At 36.9% G+C, this 26,163-nt stretch overlaps 1 protein-coding gene and 1 pseudogene across 6 annotated transcripts in view; one reads left to right on the top strand and one right to left on the bottom strand.

Annotated features, from left to right (window-relative positions):
- The window catches only part of NCOA2 (nuclear receptor coactivator 2), a 301,828-nt gene that overhangs the window by 114,437 nt on the left and 161,228 nt on the right, over positions 1-26,163 (top strand). Inside the window, exons 3-5 of one of the 6 annotated variants that reach the window (XM_058444592.1) lie at positions 13,435-13,552; positions 20,898-20,989; positions 22,110-22,220. The exons of the other annotated variants lie outside the window; for them this stretch is intronic. The gene's annotated coding sequence lies outside the window, so the exon portion shown is untranslated. The remainder of the gene's footprint in view (positions 1-13,434; positions 13,553-20,897; positions 20,990-22,109; positions 22,221-26,163) is intronic. 6 annotated transcript variants of the gene reach the window in all.
- The window catches only part of LOC116813205 (transcription factor BTF3-like), a 34,315-nt pseudogene continuing 29,016 nt past the window's right edge, over positions 20,865-26,163 (bottom strand).

Consider the following 26,163-nt stretch of genomic DNA (forward strand, 5'->3'; position numbering starts at 1 on the left):
CCTAACCCTTGGGATGGTGCCTGGTATACAGTAAAGACTAAATAAACGTTTGTTAAAGTAATTATTGGGTAATAAACATTAAGAATATATTTATATTCAGAGACACTGAACTTTGTAAATACAAATAGAAATAGTTTCTTATCATTTTTTGTTTTTGAGATGGAGTCTCACTCTTTTCACCCAGGCTGGAGTGCAGTGGCGCAATCGTGGCTCACTGCAACCTCTGCCTCATGGGTTCAAGCGATTCTCCTACCTCAGCCTCGTGAGTAGCTGGGATTACAGGTGTCCACCACCACACACCACTAATTTTTTTTGTATTTTTAATAGAGACGGGGTTTCACCGTATTGGCCAGGCTGGTCTTGAGCTCCTAACCTTAAGTGATCTGCCTGCCTTGGCCTCCCAAAGTGCTTGGATTACAGACGTGAGCCACTGCGCCCAGACTCTTAAGCTTATTTCTAGATATGAAATTAATTTATACCATGAACTTAAGGTATACAGCTCTTAAATGTTATGAAAAATTAGTTGTATTAGATATTTTATGTATCCAAATATACTTAATCAGGGTAGAATTAAGAAGATAACTCTTCCAATTCCACATTTATTTTGTCACTGTCCCAGAAGGTTCTTACAATCAAGTAAAGAACAAACCTGAAGGAAGTGTGGCAGCTTCTCGTCTCCATACTGGACCATATTAACGTATTAGATGTGTTTTGTGGTATATTTATAGAGAGCGAAGTAGATTCGAAAGTTGTCCAGTTTGTATCTCTGCAAACCAAATAAATTAATATTTTCCCACTACCTGCCACTTGATACAAAATGTAACTTACTTCGTTTTTTGTTTCTAGATTGGGGAAATGTTTTGGTCATTTTCCTGCCCTATATATTGATGTGTTTGAACTCATTATCAAAGGTAGCGGTAGGCATAATTTTATAAGCTGACTACTTATTTCATTTCCTTGTGTCCATGACAGTTTTCTTTGTGCTTCAGGATGTCAGTTGTTATTGGGTTCTTGTCTCGTTTTGCTTTTTTGTTCTTTCTTACCTTTTTCAGACATTTGTCTCTCCTTCTGCCATCAGAATTTTTCATTTATAGAAGGAATTAAGTCTGACCTTTAAGAATTATTGAAAGTAAAATTTTAGGGATTATACAGCTGTTTCTGATTCACATCTATTTTACAAGTACAATTTGCAGAGATTCCACTGATAATACTAATAACAACTATTATTTATTGCTCTTTTACTGTATGCTAGGCATTATATAAGTGCCTTTTGGTTGTCTTGAAAATAACAGATAAGGAAGTTGAAGCTCAGAGAGGTTAAATGACTTTTCCAAGGTCATATCAAGTAAGAGGCAGTTTCCAAAGACCTTGACCTTAGCCACTGAGCTCCATTTTCTGCCTAAATACCCCCGAGTACAAGAGTATTTGTGACAGTTGTAGTACGTGAAAATCATATTCATATTTGAAGACTTCAAAATTAATTTAAAAGCCAAACATTATTTCACTTATATTTCATTAGGAGACCTTAACTTGTAACTGTTATTCCAAACTGAAACATGAGGACTCATTTGAAATATAATGACTACCTAAACTATTTAAGTTCTACTCTGAGACTTTGATTTTATACTCACAAATCATCGGTAGGGGCATGGGGGACAGCTATTCTCATTCCTTTTTCTGTCGTAAACATGATATGCTATTAATATGAATCAGCGTTCTTTCTCTCATGCAATATTAGAAATTTTAGATTGTAAGTGGCATCTGTGGGTCATTGGATGAATCACTTTTCTTGCAAAGAACAGATTGTTTGAAATATAGTGACTATAGAATTACTTAGAACCTTTATCTTGAAAATCTGATAGTTTGTATCTCTGGGAAAAATACTTTAGCTATTGAAGAAATGAAGTTTAGTATAGCCTTGCAGTATATCAGGAGTTGGTTCAGATAGAACTTTAGCTTCTCTTAGTTTATTTTCAAAGCTGAGTAGGGCATACTATGTAGAAATACAATTATTATATTTTGGGTTTTAAATTTACAAAATGGACAAATGTTCTGAAGGACAACTTTGTTGAATATACCTTAAGATTTTGATTTGAAATTATGATTATTTATATACTTCCTTAGACTTTCCAAAAGAGTTGTATCTATGAGTGTAAATGCAAATTCCAGATTTGACTATATGAAAAATGGAATTCTGTAGTTTGAGTTACAAAGACAAAACTTATTGAACAGACTGAACTATGATTTTTAATGTACAGCTAGGTCAGTATTTCCATTCTAGTCTCACATTTTAAGCATTTTTAAAGTTAGCCAATAAAATTTAGTTGGCATTGATAATCAAAACAGGAGCAAGAGTTATATAAATCTATTTGGCAATATGGCTTTGAAATGTAATTTTCCTTTCACTACAGAAAGTTGAACTCACTGTGGATTTATATAGACCTTGGATTTATTTATAAGTTTTCTCTGTGTTGGAAGATTTGGGGTGGGAGGATAGGGTGAGGATGGGTTGGTGAATTATTCACACATGCTAAGTACAGCCCAACTCTTAAATACCAACATGGGGGAGAAGTTCTCCACTGTACAATAAAACACAATATATACTTCATGTAGTACCAGTTTACTTTGTTGTCGTGTACTAAGTGCTATGTACTAAAAATTAAGCATATCAAGGCCTAAGAGAAACTTTGACCATATTGGATGTGACATGGTTGAAATACATTTCAAATGAGTATTTGTTGGAGTTTTTAATCCCTCCTTTGTTCATAGATGTGAGAAGATTTGTGATTAGATATCTGATTTAACTGGATGTATATATATCCATGAAGATTTGGGCACTTTGATTTGAGGTACAGGTATCAGGCTTTGGGCACTATCTACTGAAATCAGTATTAATCTAAACTAAAATTGAGAATACTGAAATATGCCATTCTGCATGGTGGCATTGCTGTCTTCATATAGACAGACAAGTAGAATGATGTTAGAAATCATATATTTAGAATTATAGACAGTAATTTAATTTTTTTTTCAAAATGCACAAGGGTGTTGTTTCTTGGAGTGTAAGAGAATTGAGTTTTAGCTTAGAGCCACTTTACTGTGGGAGCAACTTTTTTTAAATTGAAAATTTCTAAGTGTGACCTCTGTTAGCATAGCTGGTACTCTTGGAAAGTAATTAAAATGAAAAGTATTACCAGTCTGTATCTTGTGTAAATCTTTTGAGTTAGCATGTTTAGAGGAGGTAGGACTGGTTTCAGAATATTCCGAGAAAGTTAGGGTGGGTCATAATTTCTCAGCTATGCTTTCTGTACTAGAAAACAGGAGAGATTTATGCATAGGAGTGGGATAAGTGGTTTAATAGATTGTTAATAAAATACATATTCTGTTTGTTGTTTTTGTTGTTGGTCCTTAGGGTTCAATTGAAACTTGTATATTCCACTTATCTGGATGATGGAGTTGTTAGCTTCAGGGAGAAGGTCTGTGACAGGTAGAATTTCACATAAATGCCACCACAGTAACTTTTGAAATACTTGGCATTAGATTTGGGTCAGTTAGTAGGATTTTTAGCTAGGCTGTTCACTTTCACTTTGGAAGGCAAATGCCAGATGTATGTTATTTACTAGGCAGGTGCTGAATTTGAGTCAGCTAACTTTGCCAGAATCCCCTTAAAGATAAAATAGCAAGTAAAGTCAGGCTGTTTCCATTAAACACCTTATAGTTTTGTTTTTTTTTTGAAGCTGAAATTCATATATGTTATTTTGAACCATTTGTAACATCTAGATACAAGGGTCTAAATTAAGCATTTATTTATAAAATTATCCATATCCATGCAATTAAGTAAGTTTTTTTTTTTATTTTACTGTGATTCTTTAGCATTAGGATATAGGTATTTCTATTTATTTTGACTTGTATTGCTAGCTTGAGACTCAGTATAATGGGAAAAAAACAGAGAAATTAACAGTAAGTTTTGCAAATTGTGATTTTTATCTTAATTCCATGCATTAGGTTGTCTAAGCCTTGTTTGCTATTTCATGAATAATTCATGGATGTCTATAATCAATGGAAATAGGCCGGGCGCGGTGGTTCACGCCTGTAATCCCAGCACTTTGGGAGGCCGAGGCAGGCAGATCACGAGGTCAGGAGATCGAGACTATCCTGGCTAACACGGTGAAACCCCGTCTCTACTAAAAATACAAAAAATTAGCCAGGCATGGTGGTGGGCGCCTGTAGTCCCAGCTACTTGGGAGGCTGAAGCAGGAGAATGGCGTGAACCCAGGAGGCGGAGCTGGCAGTGAGCTGAGGAATCGTGCCACTGCACTCTAGCCTGGGCAACAGAGCGAGACTCTTGTCTCAAAAAAAAAAAATCAATGGAAATGTATTTTTTGGCCTAGGCACCGTTACATTTTGCCTTCTCATCTACAAAGATTGAAGAGAAAGTAAGAAGTATATGTAGGGGTAGCATTTAGCGGAGCACAGTGGCATGCGCTGTAGTCCCAGCTACTCAGGAGCCTTGAGGCAGGAGGTTTGCTTGAGCCCAAGATTTGGAGGCTGTAGTGTGTCCTGATTACCTGTGAATAGCCACTGCACCCCAGCTTGGGCGACATAGCAAGATCCAGTATCTTAAAGAAAAAAAAAAGTGTGTAGCACTTAATAATGGCCAAGTAGGGAGTTAACATACATTTTAAATCAATGTAGTCCAATTTTGAGGAGGATCTGTTAACTGCGTGCTTCCATGCAAGGTTGCTTTTGTGGTGCCACTGTGTATGGAATTGTTTGTTTTCACTACTTTTTAGAAAGTAGAATTAAGGACTTCCTTTTTTTAAACCAACAGTTTTGGCCTTTTTGGTGCCAGTTACATAAATTTCACAAGCAGAAGTCACACATTAGTGTCAACCTAATGGTCTGGAAATTTGTTAACTATCAGTATGACAGAACCCCAGCACGGTTTTATCATTTTTCCCTGAGAAGTGAAAAGAACTGGGAAAGCAAGGATATGATAGGCCGGAGTTTCAGTGGAAGGATGAATGGGGAAATTTTTAAGATACCTACCGGTGTTGTATATGAGTACTGAGACTTTTAAATCTTTACCTAGACTATAAAAGACTATCTTTAAAAGAAACAGTTGTGTCATAATTATTGAATTGGTAGCTTATTCTAGAATATAGGGAGTAGTGGCCTGTGAAAACAGTTCATTTCTCAGCTTTTCAATTCTTTGTGATTAAAAAGGCTATTTGATCTAGATTACTAATTCTTCCTTTTAAGTGGCAGTTTTATTACAGTCCAGAAAACACTTCTGTTTCCTGGGTTATAAGACAGAGTATGAAAATAGAAGATAGTTTTGAACTCATGTGTTTTGAAAACTGTATCATGATTACTTATGCTGTTATATTTGAATAGAAATATAAAATTCTTTGGCTTAAACATCTATTAGACAAATTAGTTTGGTTTGATGAGTCTCTTATTAGTATGCAACAGTAGATTTTATTTTATTAACTGAGTAGAATTTAGATTTTTTTGTAACTAGATGCTTTGGAACAGTTACATTTTTTTCTCTAATATAGAGGTTAGATGTTTAATTGTTGCTGCTGCTTCAAAATGTTCACAAAATTTCATAAAATCTTTATTGTCTGACACATAAACTATTTGCACTTGTGCACTGACATATTACATATCAAAGTCAGGTTCAAATTTCCTCTTTAAAGTATCTTTTGGAAATAGGAAATGGTAGCCTTTTGTAAAATATTGCTGTTATCTTTTAAATGTATTTTTAACATATCCTAAATGCAAAAGCATATTGCTTTAAACCATAATGTGTGTTCCCTGTGTTTATCTATTTCCAATGTTCTAATTTATTTCTTCCTTTTTGTTTTTGGTTTTTTTTTTTTTGTTTTGAGACAGGGTTTCGCTCTGTTGCCCAGGCTGGAGTGCAGTGGCGCAATCTCCGCTCACTGCAACTTCTGCCTTCTGGGTTCAAGCGATTCTCCTGCCTCAGCCTCCCCGAGTAGCTGTGACTAAAGGTGCGCACCACCATGTCGGCTAATTTTTTTGTATTTTTAGTAGAGATGGGGGTTTCGCCATGTTGGCCAGGCTGGTCTTGAACTCCTAACCTCAGGGGATCCTCCCTCCTCGGCCTTCCAAAGTCCTGAGATTACAGGCATAAGCCACACACCGGCCTATTTCCTCCATATTTTTAAAAGGAAAAAAAATAACTTTTCCTCTTTCACATCACAGTGAATAAAAAATTCTTGGAACTGAAAGATCATTTATAATAGCTAGCATGCCTATTGTGCTTATCATGTGCCAAGTAGTGTTCTAAGCCTTTCTAAGTCTTTCTCATAGTAATTCACATAATCCTCAAACCTGTGATGTAGTTACTATTATGATCCTATTTTAAAGATGGGAAGACAAAGGCACTGAGAAGTTAAATAACTTGCCCAGTGATTTGCACCTAATTTAATTAGCCAGTTAGAGGCCAAATTGGGAATCCAGCCCAATCTGGCATTTGCAGTTTTTGGCTTGTGAAACTTGGTTCTCTTCAAACAAACAAACAAGCAAAAGACCAAGAAAGCCAAAAAAGAATTAACTAGTAATTTTCAAAATAAAGTTTCAAGCCGACTTTGTCATTATAGGTAAGGCTATGACAAGGCTTAATGCTGTGTATGCCATTTTCTCTACAGTGAGGGTCTGCAGGCTCATATCATTGTGGCTACTGGCTAGACTGAAGTCCATGAAGTTGATAACTTGCCTATTTTATCAGACATGATATCTGCCATTAATTAACAAAGGAAATGCAGGTTACAGAAATGATATTATACTGTTTCGTGGCTTCAAATGAGGTTACACAGATAATGCTTTCAATAGGATGTGTGTTTAGCTTTTCTATTAACATGGTTATTTTGTTTTGAAAGATGGAAAAATGGGGCCCAGCCCCACTCCCTTTGATTCGTCTCTTTAAAAATGACTTCACAAGTTTTACTCAGTAAAAAAATTCTTAAAAAGTAATTTAGAATTCCCATAATCAGAAGCCAAATATAGGACCTTTTTACGCAAAGTGAAGAAGATTTTCAATTCAAAAGCAAATTTCAGCTTTGATTTAGAAAAGAGTACATTCTTTTGTTCCAGCAGTGAAAAGAAAAAAATTAAAAAAAAAAAAAACTACATTCTAAGAGTGACTAGAGAATACTTTCAATTACTTTTAAAAACCTAATTAATTAATATATTTTTTGAGACAGAGTCTTGCTCTTTCACCCAGGCTGGAGTGCAGTGGTGCAATCACAGCTCACTGCAGCCTCGACCTCCCTAGCTAGATTGGTCCTCCTGCCTCAGTGTCCTGATTAGCTGAGATTACAGGCGTATACCACCACATCCGGCTGATTTTTGTGTTTTTTTGTAGAGACAGGATTTCACCATGTTGGCCAGGCTGGTCTCTAACTCCTGGGCTCAAGTGATCCGCCCATCTCTGCCTCCCTAAGTGCTGGGTTTACAGGCGTGAGCCACCACACCTGGCCAAAAAACCCTGAATTTATATTGGACAGTTTTTGTTTCATTTTGACTATATTTCAGGTTATCATACCTTAACAGACATGGCCTTTATATTTTATAAAATGTTAAAAAAAAAATAGGCCATCCTTTCTCTCAGATTTCCTCAGGTTTCGTTTTGTTTTAAATATATATAGGGGAAATTATAGGTGCTCTTTACAATCAGTACGCAGGGTTTTTGGTTGCTTATGAGTATCTGTGATATAATTAACAGTATTTACCATGAACACAAAAAGAGGTTTTAAATTGCTTACTACCTAGAATTTACTTTATTCACAACTGCTGTTTTCTTTTTCTCTTGTCTTTTTTTTTTTTTTTTTTGAGATGGAGTCTCGCTCTTTCACCCAGGCTGGAGTGCAGTGGCGCGATCTCGGCTCACTGCAAGCTCCGCCCCCCGGGGTTCACACCATTCTCCTGCCTCAGCCTCCTGAGTAGCTGGGACTACAGGCGCCCACCACCACGCCGGGCTAATTTTTTTGTATTTTTAGTAGAGACGGGGTTTCACCGTGTTAGCCAGGATGGTCTCCATCTCCTGACCTCGTGATCCACCCGCCTTGGCCTCCCAAAGTGCTGGGATTACAGGCGTGAGCCACCGCGCCTGGCTGTCTTTTAAAGCAATTTCTAAGTATACGTAATAAAGTTGTAATTTGATTAATACTGTGAAATATGTTTTTAGTGTTTGAACAATTCATGCTGTTTCTTAAATCACTGGTTAAATCCACCTTTAAAATTTTAACTTTGAGTATTTATATTGTAGCTCACGGTTAAGTCTCTTGAAAAGTTTGTTTCATTTACTTTCTAGCAAGGGTTTGACCACATCTTTTTAAAACAGAGATGGAAATATATATATATTTCCTTTTCCTTTTTCTTGCTCTGTCACCAGGCTGGAGTGCAGTGGCACAATCATAGCTCACTGCAACCTTGAACTCCTGGGCAGAGGTGATCCTCCTCCCTCAGTCAACATGCCCAGCTGATTTTTTATTTTTGTGTAGAGACAAGTCTCGTTATGTTGCCCAGGCTGATCTTGAACTCCTGGGCTCAAGTGATCCTCCCACCTCAGCCTCCCAAAGCACTGGGATTACAGGTATGAGCCACTGTACACAGCCTGGAAATATTTTTTATACATTAGAATATAAAGAAGTGCAAATTTAAGAAGGAAACTTTTCTTGCATACCTACATTCTGCTAGGCATAATATGCGTTTTATTTCATCAAATTCTTACTACTAGCTTGGGAGAGAGAACTTACCCCATTTTTTAGCTGAAAACACTAAGGTATAGAGAGATGAATTAAATCATATTGTCAGGTAGGTAGTTCTGGAATTTGAACCTGAAACTACATATTTCCAAAAATCTCTTTCTGGTATGACATAGAGCCTCCTCTAGTGATACAAATGGAACTTGTTGATTACATGAAAGCCCTGATTTGTTTTTCATTCCCCATCCAACCGGTAGCATTTTTCAATTTAGTCTGTACTCATTTCTGGAGCAGTGATAGTGCATGCAGTAAGGTAGGCATGTTTTGGGTATACAGAAGCAATATATATAGTCCTACCCACATCTTCCGGTGCAGTAAGAGAAATGGCAAACACTAAGTTACGTGAATGGGATTACAAAGCAGTGTATCAGCAAATGTACAATAAGGTAGTAGGCGTACAGTGCAGGAAGGGCAGTGGGCACTGTGCCCGTGGCTGTCTGTCTCTCAGTGTTCTTGGCCATGTGCGTATCTTGCTATGAAGGCTACAACCTGCCGTCTATTTTAGATAATCACAACAGGAGTAGTTAGAAATGAAACACAGAAATAAGGGGAATCTTGATTAATGGGACTCAAGTACCAAAAGGTAGGAAAATGACTCTTGGTTATAATCTTAGCTGAAGTATGTGGGCACTTAATGGTGGATGCTGTGTTCTAAACCTTGTCTAACTAGATAGTAAATTTATCTGCTAAGTGATAGGAACTCATAACACTTGGGTATCTACAGGACTCTAAGTAAATTCTTGTTGATTTTTAATTTTCTTACTAGAGCTTAATAAATTGTATCTGATATATTTTCTATTTGAAGAATACCTCTAGTTGAAGAAGTATAAAACATGGTTAAGCATGAGGCTCTCAAAAGCTATCATGAATATAAGGATATTATAAGACCATGTCATTGTTATAAGTAGTCACTTGTAGCTACATCAGATGGGAAGTGTAGAGCAGGTCCGGCTTTATTGAGCATACAATGTAAAGCCTAGCTTGAGGGTCCTTTATTCTTGATACCAACTTGAGTCTAATCTATTCTCTCTGTATAGATTCTACTTCCCTGCTCCCTGGGACATCTGTTCTTTTTCTAGTATGTGGTTTTTGTGTTGAGATAATTCTCTCCCCCTCTCCCCTCTCCCTTCTCCCTTCTCCCTTCTCCCCTCTCTCCTCTGTCCTCTCTCCATATTGTGCCTTAAAAGTCTTCACTTACGCTGCCAGAGGGCAGAGGCAAAGCTTCTTTCCTAACAATCTCATGATACGTTGAAATCCCCTTCAGTAATACACACTCTCTTCCATACACCACACACACACACACACACACACACTACACACACACACGTTTTCCCTCATATGTATATACCATCCCTTAAGAATGGATGCTCATTAAGTTAGCCACAGATTATCTGAAGTTACCTGATAGGCAGTTTGATAACAAAGAGAGAAGGTGGCTGAGAGTGTTAAAGTCCCTCCCTATTACAGTCTTCCCTTTCTAGCTTTTTAGGAACAAATGAGTATCATGAGAGCTAAAGACCTTCAGAAAGTGAGGATAAATAACTACAAAATTTATTATCTAGGATGTTGCTCCCTTGAAAATCACTGAGTATTTCTACTAATTTTCTTTTAATACATGTTTTCTTTGTGACTACTTCCTTGCCTCCATCTACTTCCACCCTGTCAGGCCTCCTTTTAGAGGGAGAATAGGAGTGAAAGAGAAAGAGGAGGATGTTTATTTTTGAGATTTGTATCCAAGGAGTGCTTCACACAAATTCTCACTTGAAAGCACCATCCAGAAATTCTGAGGATGAGAATCTAAAAAGAGTTATAAAAGTGGTGAAGCATGTTACCTGTAGACCCCAGCAGATGATCATTTGTGTTCTTCAGCCTCTCTCATCCTATTTCTAGTACACCTAGCTGTTGTCAAGGGGTGTTGTCATTCTTGGCAGTCATCTAGTAAGGAGGAGAGAGGGCTGTTTCTAACATGGAGGGGAATGTTGCTTATTTATTCAAGAGGAATACTTCTGAACATTGTTATTGCTAAACATATTATTGTAAACCTGGAGAAAAGGGAATGAAAAATCATTCAATTAGACAAATAAATGTAGATTGAGCATCCCATATCTGAAATCCTCCAAAATCTAAAATTTTTGAGCACCAACATGACACTCAAAAGGAAATGCTCACTGGAACGTACAGGATTTCAGATTTTTGGATTTGGAATGCCAACTAGCAAGTGCAGTGCAAATATTCCAAAATCTGAAAAAAATCAGAAATCTGAAACACTTCCGGTCTCAAGCATTTTGGGTAAGGGACACTCATCTTGTATTATTTTGACATATTATCAGAAAATACTGTATAATGGTAGGTAGACAACATAAAGACTTTTAATGCCTCTTTACTGATTGTTCTACCAGTTACTATAGCAAATAAAAGTTAAGGCTGGGCTCTTTGATCTTTGTGTCTTGCATCAGAAAAAGGTGTAAGTGAACCAAACATGTGTAAGAGTCAGTGAGTTGGTAAATCACCCACTTGTTCCCAGGTGGTAGCTGTGAGGTCTTGTGCAAATTGTATTTGTTGCCTGGACTCAATACTAAAAACAGTCTAAAAGATTGCTTCTAGAAATCTGTTGTGACTCTGCACTTAAAAACTCATCAATGACCATTTTAAATGCATCATTTTGGCATTACGAATACACATCTCCACTTTGAGAGTGAAGGAAAAAAAGATACAGTTTAACTAATGTCCCTAAGAACAACTAGACTCACCTATCGATGGCAAAGTTTAAATTCCCCATTAGTTTTCTGATTTTTGCCTAGAATATCTATTGGAAGCCTCTCTTCAATTTCGTGGATAAACCAAGGAAGATACCAGTGTTAGCACTGAATTACAGAATGTGTTCACTAGAAGATAAACTAGTAGATCCTGAGTTAAGTCAGCATGAACCAGAGTCCTGGGGCCAAGCTCTGTCTGTACTGAATTTTATTCTCAGTGTTTAGCCCTGCTTGTGGGTGGCCTTCTGGATGTTTACTAAAATGAAAATTCAGTTTTTGTGAAAAAACACTCATTCATATGTGTGCGCACATGCACACACACTGTGCATACATTAGTATTTTAGAAAATGGGGACACTGAGATCACTCTGGAGAGTCATTGCACATCAGATGTGGGTCCTGTCACTTGGATTTATTATTACGCCAACCCTAGTAGTATCCAGCTGACACTCTTATTAGCAATATTGAATGAATCATGGAATTTTTGACAGGAAAATTTTATGATTGGGAAGAAACAAGTCCAGTAGCCTGGCTGCTTTTTTTTTTTTTTGAGGCAGAGTTTCGCTCTTTTTGCCCAGACTGGAGTACAGTGGCACGATCTCGGCTCACTGCAACCTCCGCCTTCCGGGTTCAAGCAATTCTCCTGCCTCAGTCTCCCAAGTAGCTGGGATTACAGGCATGTGCCACAATGCCTGGCTACTTTTTTTGTATTTTTAGTAGAGATGGGGTTTCACCATGTTGACCAGGCTGGTCTTGAACTCCTGACCTCCAGTAATCCACCTGCCTTGGCCTCCCAAAGTGTTGGGATTAAAGGCATGAGCCTTCGTCCCCGGCCTTATGGCCTGGCTGATTTCATGTAATTAATTAGTAGAAAAGACGGGACCCATAATAAGGTTATCCTGTTGCCTGCACAGTCTTTTTGTTGGCAGTTGTTTTTGTAGTCCTTGATATATGCATGATCATATATCTGTATTAATCTTTATAATCAGTGTACATCTAGTTGGATATAATGAACTTGGATTAACATAAACCCCATATTGAGATGCTCAAATAAATAGCATTTTAATCTCTTACATTGCTGTTAAATTGAATCTCATGAAAGGAAGTTAGAAATCAGCATATATATGTACACACTAACCAATTTGTTGGGGTTAGTAGACATTTGGTCTTATCTCTCACCCCCTAGGTTTCATTATTTTGTGTTGGTATCAAATATTCAGAATGATATACCTAAGGACTATAAGATCTTAAGTCGTAGAGAAAGATAAAATTATATTTTGAATGTTGTATTTTACTAAAATAGGAAATTATGATTATATACTTTTAGGAAGTATATAATAATAAATAATGATGAACCACATTTGGTGGTGATAGTGGGGTAACGTAACTTGTTATCTCATGAGTATTCTGATTAATAGTGGCTTTGTTGTAGAATCTCCATTTTGCAGGTGTGAAGATCTGAAATTCTAAAGCTTTGTGTGTTTTCAAAACTGGTACTGTGAGCAGCTCTTGAGCATTGACCCTTGGCCACGGACTGCTGCATGGTGTTCAGGCAGGATACGTGGAAGAGAAGGCTATGTTTCTCTTTTCTTGGAAGTCTCTGATTCTGTTGAGTGTTGTTACTTTTGTGCTACTATCCAAGAAAACAAAGAGGTGGGGGGTGATGAGTTTCCTAATTTAGAGGCTTTTCTGGGAATGCTCCCTAGCCACTTGTACTTAATTCACCTTTTCCCTTGATCTACAAGAGGCCACAGCATAATCTTTTCTATATCACCAACTGCTTATGCTCCCTAAGTGGAAGAGAGATTTAAGTTAATGCAACTGCAGAGTCTTTCATACCTGGAATTTCTAATGTATTTTTTCCTTTTTTTTTTTTTTTTGAGACAGAGTCTCGCTGTCACCCAGGCTGGAATACAGTGGCACTATCTTGGCTCACTACAACCTCCGCCTCCCACGTTCAAGGTTGATTGTCCTGCCTCAGCCTCCCAAATAGCTGGGACTACAGGTGTGTGCCACCATGCCCAGCTAATTTTTGTATTTTTAGTAGAGATGGGATTTCACCATGTTGGCTAGGCTAGTCTCGAACTCCTGACTTCAAGTGATCCACCCACCTGGGCCTCCCAAAGTGCTGGGATTACAGGCATGAGCCACCATGCCCAGCCTATTTTTTCCTAAATTTTAATAACTGGTTCCCAGTGCTTAATTCACATTAGAAGCTTCCATAGCCAGGATGCAGATGTGTACACCACATCTTCCCAGCCCTCTGCCTTCCCCTGCAGATGCCCATTATCTCGTGTGGCATGCTCTCCACAGAGCTCACACTGGCCTCCCATCCTTAAGATCCTGTATGAGTGGGAAGCCCTCAACAATGTTATGCAAAGTCATTCTTCTGGAAAAAGAGCCTGGAAGTAAGGGGTAGAATGGATTTCTATGAGGCATAACTAACTAGTAGGAAAAAGCCCCAAAGCTACTTGGTGTAGATCCTCTGCTCAACTCCAATTTTCTGATTATTCTTGGTCATATCATTCTTTCTACTGTACTATACCAGTCACTGAGGACACAGATGATGTCTCAATTTCAGTATCTTCTCCTGTCACCCAGAAATCTAGCTTAGATTAACACTCAATTTTCTAACATTTCATGAACACTGTATTCAGAAAAACTGGTTCTACCCTATTTACTCCACCCATAGGGAAGTAGTTGGTATATTGTGTGTGGGTCAGTATTTCTATATCTTACATGAAATTTGGAAGAAGCCTATACAACCAAACCTGACCCTTCAATTTCAGCAAATTGATTTCTGAGAAAACAGATGAATTTTGATTTACCTTACATCTCTAAGGATGAAAGCAACAGAATCACGATCGCCCCTCAGTTGGTCTAATTCTGTGCTATCTTTTATCATTTTCCCCATTATAGGTTGAAAGCTTCAGATGTCCCAATTTCCTGGGGTCTTAGGATTCTACCCTGGCTCTGGCAGCCTACCTTCATTGTTTTACCTACCAAAGGAAATGGTAGAAACTCAGCTCTGAGGCAAGGGGTTATGGCTTCTACTAAGGTATCCCTAAGAGTAGGGCATATGCTTCGTCTGAGCTTTAAACTATATAAATGGTGATGCAGAATGGCAGATGCTTGAAAGATAGGTATAGTCTCTTAATGCCTAAGGTAGACTAACACAAGAAGATAGATTCTTGACGTGTGTAGTCATGGACTCCTTGGCTGCAAGTGTAGAAATGCAACTCAAACCAGTATAAGCAAACCTGGAACTTATTACCCCTTGTAAGTGGGAAGTCCAAAGCTACAGCTGGCTCAGGGCAAGTCTGGATGGAAGGAATTAAATGATGTCATCAGGACCTTCTCTTTTTCTCTATTTTCTTGTGTTGGCTTTTTTCAATTAGGACCTTATGTCATGGCAGAGAAGGTCATTAGCAGCTCTGCCTTATGTCATTTTAACAGTCAACAATCCCCTCTCAAAAGGATCTTTCCTGATAGCTCTAAAAAAAAATTATAGGAATGACTCTCACTGGTCCATGCTGGATTACCTGCCCATTTCTGAGCCAATCTTGCCAGGGGGTTGAAATTAAGGCAAGCATTTTGGCTAGTCCTGGTCACTCTAGAGGCTGTGAGGAAGTAGGGATATTAGTCCCATCATGAACCATGTGACCTGACGGGAGGGTTGCTTGCATGTGTTGTAGAGGGGTAAGCCAAGGTTAAGGTTTGTGTTTTGTATTTCATTACCAGCTTTTTATCAACCCTAGAGCCTAGGAAAGTCCTTCTTACGCAGGAATTATTTAGGTATACTAATAAGCATAGCATTTCCTCATGAGAGCCACAAATAGTGTTGAAAATCCACTCTATGCTGTTGATTATGCTAGATCCACTGGTAATGAGAAAAGACATATTTTGCTCACTTGGAGTGTATGTCATTGTGGAGGTGATGGCATATTGAAAAAAAGGTAGGAAATAAACAGTTCCATCATAAGGGGAAGCAGCTACTGGGGGTAATTCCAGGCAGAGAGGGCAGCATGTACAAAGGTTCAATGGTGAGAAGAGGGAGCAAGGCCTTTGGAATAACGGACTCCAGTTGTTCCTCACAGGTGCAGCAGAAATAGCGAGAGGTCAGGATTATGGAGATTGGTGAGGTGAGATCATCCAAGGGCCCTTTGCTTGGTAAGCCATTTTACTTTAATCTTGAGTGCCATAGGGATTCATTGGCAGATTGATACAGGGAAATGAAATGATTTTTTGGGGGGTGGGGGGGAGACAAGATTCTCACTCTGTTGCCCAGGCTGGGGTGCAGTGGCACAACCTCGGTTCACTGCAGCCTCTGCCTCCCAGGTTCAAGCAATTCTCATGCCTCAGCCTACCTAGTAGCTGGGATTACAGGTGCACACCACCACACCCAGCTATTTTTTATATTTTTGGTAGAGATGGGGTTTCGCCATTTGTCCAGCCTGGTCTTGAACTCCTGGCCTCAAGTGATTTGCCCACCTCAGCCTCCCAAAATGCTGGGATCACAGGCATGAGCCACCGTGCCAAGTCAATTCATTCGTTTTAGAATGAATGCCCTGTCCTGGGGTGAATGGACTAGAGGAGGGTAATACTGGAGGCTGAGGCAGGTTTAGCCTGTGGAAGTGATCCAGATGAGATGTGAACTGAGGGGTAGTGGCGGAGGGGATGAAGGTAAGCGGATTCTAGGAAGTGACTGACTTCTAAGGGAAGGAGGAGTCACTCCAGGTCTTACAAAAGACCTAGCTTGGTCTCCTGTGGATATCCAGGCTCCCTATGATCCACATCATCCCATTACCATAAACTAGTTAGTAGACTTTCTATATTGATGAAACATGAATATGAGAATGTTCATAGCAGCATTAGTCATAATAGTCCCAAAATGAAAACAGTCCAAACATCCATCAGCTGATGAATGGATAAGTAAAACTTGCTATGTACTTCAGTAGAATATTATTTGGCAATAAAAAGAAGTGAAATACTGATACATGCTACAAAATGGATGAGCCCTGAAAGCATTAAATTTAGTGAAAGAAGCCAGTCATAAAGGCCATATATTGTATGATTCCATTTATATGAAATGTCCAGAATAGGCAATGCTGTAGAGATAGAAGGTAGATTGATTGTTGCCTAGGGCTGGGATTGGAGAGTGGGAGAAAATGGGAGTGAGTGCTAATGGATATAGGGTTTCTTTTTATAGTGTTAATAATGTCCTAAAATTGATTGTGGTATTGGTTGCACAACTCTGAATATACTAAAAACTATTGTACATTTTATTTAAATTGATGAATTGCATGGCATGTAAATTATATATCATTAAAGCTATTATAAAGATATGAATATGGGAGTAAAGTCTAGAAAACAGAAAACTGGCTGGTAGAATCAGGCATATGGAATACATCAAAAATGACAGTGAGGAAATAGCAAAAAACTGGAAAAAATTTAAATGTCTAACAGAAGGATGGATAAATTGTAGTGTATTCATTTTTTAAAAAATGACAGTGAGTACCCTGATAATTAAGAAATTCACATAAAAGTATGAATAGTGTATAAACGTGACCTAAAAATAGCATTTGTGGGAACATTTAGTTTAGAAGTAATTTTTTTTTTACTCAACTGTCTGGCCCTTAATACTGCTATTAACATTACCAAAGAACACCATTTAGGAAGGTAAAGAAACCATGTATTTTAGCAAACATTTTATTTTAAAATGTAGGGATTTTATTTTTAAAAAAGTTTCAGGATTAGTTTCATTTAACCAAAAGATATAGCTACATCTTTAGAACATCTTTACAGAAGAACCAGTAAATATTTTCTCATCTGAATTGTGAGTTTCTTAAGGTTAGGGTAAATAGAGAAAAGAAGAGATTATTACTTGGAAAAACAGAAAAGGCAAGAGATAGTAGTAATGTATAGTAAAGTTTCAGAAGGAAATTGGACAGTTAAGGATCACTTAAGCTTTAGTCACTTCTGTCATTTATGCTTTATTGCAAAAATGTTATACAGACCATTTTTGGCCATTTATCTCATTTTGTTTTTACGTAATCACTGAAGCAATTAGGAAAAAAAACAAAAACGCCTGCTTTAGATGAAGAACCCGAGGTAAAAAAAATTAAAGAGCTTGCCCATGGTTGGGAAAACACAAGGTGGAGAAATCTAGGTTCTGCTTAAATGGGATCTTAAAAGTTATTTTTAAGAGAAAGTATTTATGCTTTAGTATACTTACATTTTATTATGTTATTCATTCTGAAATTATTTTACTTAGACAATGAGACAGCAGAATGAAAGTGGCTAGTAAAGAATGAAAATATCAGAAAATTTAGAATGCCATGTAGATGATGTCTGTTTTTTAAAGGTCTGTATATCAAAATTTGAGAGAATTGTTTTGAGACTAATGGGTGTATGTATTAGTCCTCACGCTGCTGTGAAGAAATACCCGAGGCTGGGTAATTTATAAAGGAAAGAGGTTTAATTGACTCACAGTTTCACATGGTTGGGAAGGCCTCAGGAAACTTAACAGTCATGGCGGAAGGGGAAGCAAACATGTCTTCCTTCACAAGGCAGCAGGCGAGAGAAGAATGAGAACTGAGTGAAGGGAGAAGCCGCTTATAAAACCATCAGATCTTAGTGATAACTTACTATCACAAAAATAGGATGGGGGAAACCACCCCCCGTTACCTCCCACAGGGACCCTCCTAGACACGTGGGGATTATGGGAACTAAAGTTCATGATGAGATTTGGGTGGGGACACAACCAAACTGTATCAGTATTCTTAAAATTTGGCATTCAGAAGTTTTCGCTGCCGTATTTTGAATTTACTTCTTAAATCGCCTCAACTTGCTATTCTTTAATGTTAATCTTTTTTTTTCCCCCCTAAAAGCAAGTTTCTCATCTTGGAGGCTGGAGGATTTATTTGTCTTTCCTGAGAATTTGCTTTCCTTATCTTTTTAATTGCAGTGCTGTTATGGGTCCTGTCCCAAATTTCTTCCTTAATTTCTTTTTCTCTTTTCATTTAATTTAGGCATATTTGTTTTACATTAATGATCTGTGCCTCCTTTTATCTTGGAGGAAGAAATTCGTATTCTTTGAGTGTATTGTGAAATTCTTCCATTAAAATTAACAGCAAATATTGAAAATATGTCTCTGATAATTAGGGAATCATTCATAGAAAGAGGAACAATTCTAGATGTTTTCAAAGGTCATTTCAGTCAATATTTTACCTTACAGCTAAGTGGACAAAAACTTTGCAAAGTTTAGTATTTTTTGTCCAAACTTTTCTGCTATACTACCAGCTACATAGCCTTTATAGTTGTTGAAAGTGTTTAAGCATAAGAACCATCGTCTATCTATATATCTGTGACACAAGATTTTCAGTGCACTTTTAAAAATTAACACATATTCTACTGTTGGTTGCATCTGTTCCATCCTAGTTCTCTAGAAGAACTGCCAATTAGAGTCTAGTTCTTTGTGTTGGTGTTCTAATTAATCAGAAAAGCAAAATTTGCTTTTACGTCTTTGTGAAAGCCCTTGCTAATTAGAAACATTAATTCAAAATTTTTTTCGTATTTTCTCCGCTAAGCTTGTTCTTCTTTGGTTAGCTGTTCTTTGTTTTTTTAATTAGAGTAATACTACATAGACAGCCTGTTTTAATGTATCAGATTCCTACATATAAAATAATTTAAGTAGGAGTTGATCATTTGTATTGCTAAAGATTATTCGGTTTTAAAAAAGGACTCAGCAGATTTCTTTTTAAATATTAAATTTCTTTTGCATATTGAAAATAAAATTCAAATTTATGTGATTTATATAGTATTTTTAAGAATACAATTCTTTAATAAGCTGAACTGCAACTATATGTAAGTGCTTATTTCTTTTTAAGGACTATATTCTACTCTTAGATGATTTCTCATTATACCTACTGAATTTATGGTGATGATTTCAGTTTACTGGAAATTTCCTGTGGTTAATTAAGGATACAGTTTTGCAAGTACAGTTGGATAACTCTAAATGAGAGAAATAAAACTTGAGAATTAGAGAATTTTAGAACATGGCATATTTGTACTTATTTTGATTTTTGGAATATCTGCTAATTTAAAATAATCAGAACTACAGATGAACCTACTGGCTGGGTAAGGATGCCTTTTGATTAGGTATATATGATTTTTTTATGTGCAGAAATTTTAATATATTTAATTGTAGTGTAAATCTGTTAGGTCTGGAGATGGTATAACTTACTGTGCCAGTTCTCTAGCCGAAATCTTAATTGCGGGAGATGATACCTCAGTGTTTCTGTTGTGGACACTAAGAGGTGAGACAGTGGAGTGAGCGAGCATCTTGAGTGGTAGTAGAGTTCACAAGTAGCGATGAGATTGAGGTCCTGATTATGAATACTTTTCAGTTCATATTTTATGTGGATTGTTGCGTTGCAGGCCACCAGTGGTTTTGTAAAGTAGTCTTAGAATAATTGCTGTGTTCTATAAGCAGTATCTTTCGGAGTTATTTTGGAAGAAATCATTTTGCTAAATATGAGAATAAATATTTGCTTGATCATTAAACACTGTATTTGTAATATGAATGTAAAACAGATTTGTGGATAGAGCTAATGTTGAGCAAATTTATGATGGGATATTACCAAAATTATTCAGAGAATTTTTCAAGGATGACACATAAAGCAAAAGGATTTTGTGATTGGTAATTAGTTTTAAAAAATACTGTAAATTTTTGACTCTACTTAAAAAACCCTGGAGTTGTGTAAAGCACCTACAGATGGCAAGATTGAGCACACGGTAGGTTCTCCCCCTTCACAGTAATTACAATCAACTGAAGCTCTGTAGGCTTTGGAAACTTCAGTATCCTAATGGAGTAGATTGGATCTGAATTATTTTTCAGGTACTCATATGTATTAGAGAACCACCAAGCACTTTTAACCAAAAAACAAGTTTTTGTTGTTGCTTTAGTTAAATGTTTTCCTGATGTAAGGTTTTTTTTTTTTTTTTTTTTTTTCCCAAACATGAGAACTTTATACCACCTGGGTTACACTACACTGTGATTTACTGTGTACAGATCGGTGTCAATGAAATAAAGAATAAAACTGTATACTAGGCAAACAACTTTATTAACCTTTGTTTCAAACTTTATTCGCAGACTTCTTCGGCTTAATTAGCTGCAAAGAATGAATTGCGTAGAAGCAAAAACTGAAAAGAGCTGTAGTGTCCAAGGGACTTGAGCTTAAAAATATTAGAGATCCAGATTTTATCAGACCCATAAACAAAAATTTCTTAAAAAGCAGTCATAATACAAAATAGCAGCTCCCAGTAACTTCTTCAAGTTTTCTCTTCAGAAGTTGACTCACTTCAGTTTGCCTCATTCTTGGAAGCCTCATCCAAATTCTCCAGAAGATCTGGAACTTCATCATCATCATCCTCTCCAGTAGTAAGTGGTGCTTTTCCACCCACAAATTGTTTGGACAGAGCTTGAGCCAGTCTCCTTAAACTAGTCAGACTGCCTGCACCAAGCTGGTTTAAGATTCTGGGTAGCATTTCTGTCAGCTGCTTTGTCTCAGTATAGCCTGTAATGGTGAAAGTGTTCACTGCCAGAGATGCCTGAACTTTAGGGTTGTTAAAGTGGATCACTGTTCCTTGGTTTGTAAACATACTCACCTCTTCAATGCCAGAGATTTCTAACTTCTTTAAGGAGAACTGACATTTTTTTATCATCTGCTATGGCTGTTATGTGAACCACCACCTTTCTGTGAGCAGTTCCACCAACGGGCACTTTTGCCTGCAGTTTGGCGAGTTTTTCCTGGTTCATGATTGTTTCTTTCGTCTTGTTGCAGCGGATAAGGGGCTGTGCGGGGCACTAGGGTTGGTGCTCAGGGGGTCTCGGGGGAACCAGCTGAGAGGTGCACACACACGGGGACGCAAGATGGCAGCTCTCTGTTCTAAGTTTTTGGCATCGTGTTGCAAGTTAAAACCACTTACACTGAGATTTCTGAGATGTCTGCTCACTGCCTTAGGCTACTCTTATCATCATTTAAAAAATTATAGGTGTGCTTTGGCAGCATATAAATAGGTACTGATTCATTGTTTCATCCATTGAAATAATTTTGGCAGATTTATATACACAATCATTAAATCAATTCACAGACAAGTTTTTAAAATAGAAGATATCAAAGATAAAGTTATTTTCTTAGTAAAATGCCTAAGTAGCTACATACATTGTATAATTTGGCTTGTAATTAATGTATTTCACTGTTAATATTTCTGATGGTATTAGAGATTACTTTAAAAACGAAGATGTTAGTTTTCTTCACTGTAAATATTAAATTATTACTTTATAAGTTTAATAAATCTCTACTTATTGAATAATAAAGGGATTATTATTTTACATCTTTAAAGAGAATTTTTATTTAGGAAATTAACATTCAGCCTAATGTTATATCTAACGTGGTGTCCTTTTGTACAGTTGTATCAAATAAAGAATAGAAACTATATTATGGCTTCTAGTGATGCCCTAACCACTAGTGTTTCCTTTTTCTTGTGTTCCCTCTTAGGTGCACACTCCTTGCTCCCCTTTGGGTTGACTTGTAATCTGACTTTTGTGACAGATGTTAGGAGGTGGAGCAAAGGAATTTCAGACCAATCAGTTAAGAGACTGCTGTGGGGTAAGAAAAAAAAAATCAGCCTCTTAAAATTACTCTTATCAAAGGAAAAAAAGTTGGGAGCACATGATAATATAACCAGAAACATGACACAGAAGAATTAAGGGAAGAGTAGAGGAGACACGTAGATAAGTTAGTTACTGCTGAGAGGTTTTTTAGGTAGGGGTAGGGGTTTCATGTTGAAGCCTGTGCTTTGCTTTGAGTGAATCTGGCTTAATTTCTGTAAACATCCCTCCTTCTAGGATGAATCAATGCATTTTAGCCATGTCTATACCTGTAGCAGAATACTGGTGATGAAAGTTTACAGGCAATTTAAAAAAAAGGAGAAGAAAAAGTGAAAAACCTTGATGTTTCAAGGATCCCACAGTTTCTGCCAAGTTTGAACGCGTTCCAAAATCCAAAAAAGTGTGTACTTTTGAAGCTTTATTTTTCAAGTGTTTGTATGTACATTTCCATAAGTTGGAAATCAGTCGACAATAAATATGTACTTTAAAATATTTCTTTTACTTTGGTAATTACACATATGTGCAGAATTCCTACAATTTTTCAATCTCTTTAATTTACTAGGTTATCTGTACAGTTTTCCCTATGGAAAGTAATTTCAGTGGAGAGATTTAGCTAGGAACTTCATTAGGCAGCCTGTGTGATTCAGGAGCAAAGGAATAGCCTGTTAGTTTAATGTGTAGAAGGTTGTGTTTGCAAACGTGGGTTGAGGGCAAGTATGTAGGCACAAGCGGTCAGAAGCAAATGATGGATCTGGTGGCTCTGGTTTGCTAAGGCGTTTCTGTCTATCTCAGTCGTGCAGGACCTGGCCGTCCTGTACTGTTGCTGACTGAAGGCCAAAGCTTCGCAGAGCAGAGTGCTGACATGTTTCTCATTGTACATTTGATGTTGAAAGCACTAACATGTAAGCTCTGGAAAGCATTTAATCACTGTAGTTTCTAAATAGTCAAGTCTAGTGAGAGCAACTTTTAGTAATTTACAACTTAAAAAGTTGAGTGTTTTTTCCCCTAAAAATCTTACTTTATTAAAGCGTTTAAAGGAGGAAGAACTTCTTAGTTTTCCCATTAGAGATTACAAAAGAGCATAATGACTGCTTATTACACAATCTTCACATAAGCATAGCAGTTTAAATTTACAGTCAGGGTACCCATTATAGCTACATTCAGTTGAAACGTAAAAAATTAATACTAATAAGCTGAGTGTGTTCCACAGTACTCTGGTGCTTACCTTGTTTATTATTTTTTGTTAAAGACATAGCAAATCTGTCATTTACTATACTGTATCTTGCTTATAATCAGGACCAGAAATGAATGTTTATTTGAAAGATGGTAAAGAAAGATCTCCTTCTTGGTTTAAAAAGATGTCTGAAAAGAGCATATGCCTGTGTTGCGTTTTTAATGAGCCAAGATGTATTTTCAACATATATCTTCCCCTCTATTGCATATTACAAACAAACAAAAAATTAACAAAGTTAGCATTCTAAAGTACGTTCATAGAATTTCAATGCTAATTTAATGTGCTTTGAAAATTCATGTAATTCATCTTTTTCTTTATATTTAAACTAATTGCTCATAGGTATGTGTTCAAAATAAATGAATTTAAGCATGATTTTATATGGTGTTTTTTAAATAACTATGCAAACATATTTATTTCAACAGACAATATTAATGTCTGTTGATTAGGCAGATTTCAAAATCGTTTTCCTTGTGTACCAGGAAAGTAAATGGAAGTTTCTTTAATGAGAGCAACTCAAATATTTAATTGCAGTCCGGTTGTTGTTATTGTTAAAGGGATAGGGAACCAAGGTAGCAGGAAAGACTAAAGCAGAATTTTTTTATGGTTTTTTACTTTTAAAGAAAACAATGCATTTATATAACAAATAATGGGATTCTAGTGGCCACTGTGCCTACCCGCTACCTGCCCCCCCTCCCCCCGCCAGCCACCCTCACTACAGCACACACTGTCTGGGACAGTGCTGAACAAAATTACAGGTTTAGGATTTGATGTACATCAATAAGTCGCCTGTCCTGTGGCCGTCAGTTGCATGCCAGATAATGGTAGCATTATCATCTTTATTTCTTAGCATCTTTACTTTAGGGCTGGAAGAGACCCTAGGAATCACATCATTGAAGGACTACACTTTAAAGTTAGGACCTAGAGTTAGTAAACAATTTTTTGGCTGTTGCATAGTTGAGGGCCATGCTGGGACATGAATCCAAATTTTTGCCTTCCAAGTTCAGTGACTCTTTTCATCAAATCATGCTGCTTCCCTAATGTTCTCTTTTCTTTTTTCTTCTTCTTTTTTTTTTTTTTTCCTCCCTGTTTTTTGAGACAAGGTCTCACTGTGTCACCCAGGCCTGGAGTGCAGTGGTGAGATCACTGCTCACTGCAGCCTCAACCTCCCTGGCTCAAGTGTTTCTCCCACCGCAGCCTCCCCAGTAGCCGGGACTACAGGCATGCACCAGGCTAAAATTTAAAAATGAGCCTGGCTAGTTTTTAACAGTTGAGGTTTATGTTGCCCAGGCTGGTAATTTTTTAAATAAATGAAACATTTTTACTGGTTGCTGTTAGTCAATTAAAGTAGTATGTGTTGAATCTGGCAAAATTCATAATTAGGTTTCAGTAAATGTGTGTTATATGTATTTTTAAAATCTCTGATAACCTAAAGTATCCTTAAGCTACCAGATGGAAAATTTAAGTTTCAACATAGGCACATCTATGAATTTTTCTTACTGTGGATGAATTTAGGTTGACTTGCCTTAAGTCAGAGTGCAAACATGTATATTTTGTATATTGATTGAAGTTGTTAGTTTGTCTTAGTGAAAAATTGGAAGTGCTCCTAACATTTAAGTTGAAGCCACAATTTTGTTCAATATTTTTTCTTTCTGTATTTTAGCTTAGTGCTACCATCATTGTTTTGACTATACTAAGCACTAGAAAGATGTCAGTGTGTGTGCTCTAGAAAAAAGTTTGCACCCCCATGACTCTGGATCCTGACTGACATTCTTTTTTCTTTTTTTAATTTAAATTAATTTTTTTTTTAGAGATAGAGTCTCACTGTGTTGCCCAGGCTGGTCTTGAACTCCTGGTCCTTATCCCCAGATTTGAATTCCTGAACTCTTAGCTTCCCAAAGCAGTGGGATTATAGGTGTGAGCCACTGCACCTAGACCCTCCATCACTATTCTTTTATGGCAAGTATGCTTGCAGTTATCACAAGAAGGTCCTGCCCAGGTTTGCTTTAGAATATGTGAATTCAACTTGAAATATTATGCTGCTGTTAAAAATTATATTGTCAAAGGCTGAACCAACAAGGAAAAATACTTTCATGGTACTGGTAGGTAGAAATGGTAGGATTTAATTTTATATAACTGATTTTTAAAATTACATTTTTGTTATAAAATTCTTGGAAGTAAATATATCACATAGTGTATATAGTGGAAATATGCATGTCCTCCCCCCCTTCACTTTTCCTTACTTTCCACACTTTTTCTAGTAACCACTTTCTGTATTAAAATAATAAACTTGAGGGAGAAAAATCTATAAATATTTATCTTTACAGACTAGCTGCGGAGACAACTCGGAAAGTTGTGTTTATAATTTTTCAAGCTCAAAAGAGCCTACTAACCAAAATGATATTTGCTCAGACTTATTAAGCATTGAAAGTATATTTATAGCTTATTACTCCAATAACTAGTGTTACCGTTACTCCATGTTAAAAATGCAGGATTTGTACAGAATTCATGTTAGGTGCTTTTCTGTTTTACTTGTACTAACTCATTTAATATTAACAAAAACCCGTGAAGCAGTAGTGATGTTTTTTGCTCTTGGGGCCTAAAAATATTAGTAATTTTTTTAAGTTAACATAGCTAATAACCAGTGCAGCCCAGATTTGAACTAGTGTCACACCAGAGCCTATAATCCTAAGCATTATATAGTAATTAC

This window comes from Hylobates moloch, unplaced genomic scaffold (genome assembly GCF_009828535.3).
Source record: "Hylobates moloch isolate HMO894 unplaced genomic scaffold, HMol_V3 SCAFFOLD_9, whole genome shotgun sequence".
Taxonomy (NCBI): Eukaryota; Metazoa; Chordata; class Mammalia; order Primates; family Hylobatidae; genus Hylobates; species Hylobates moloch.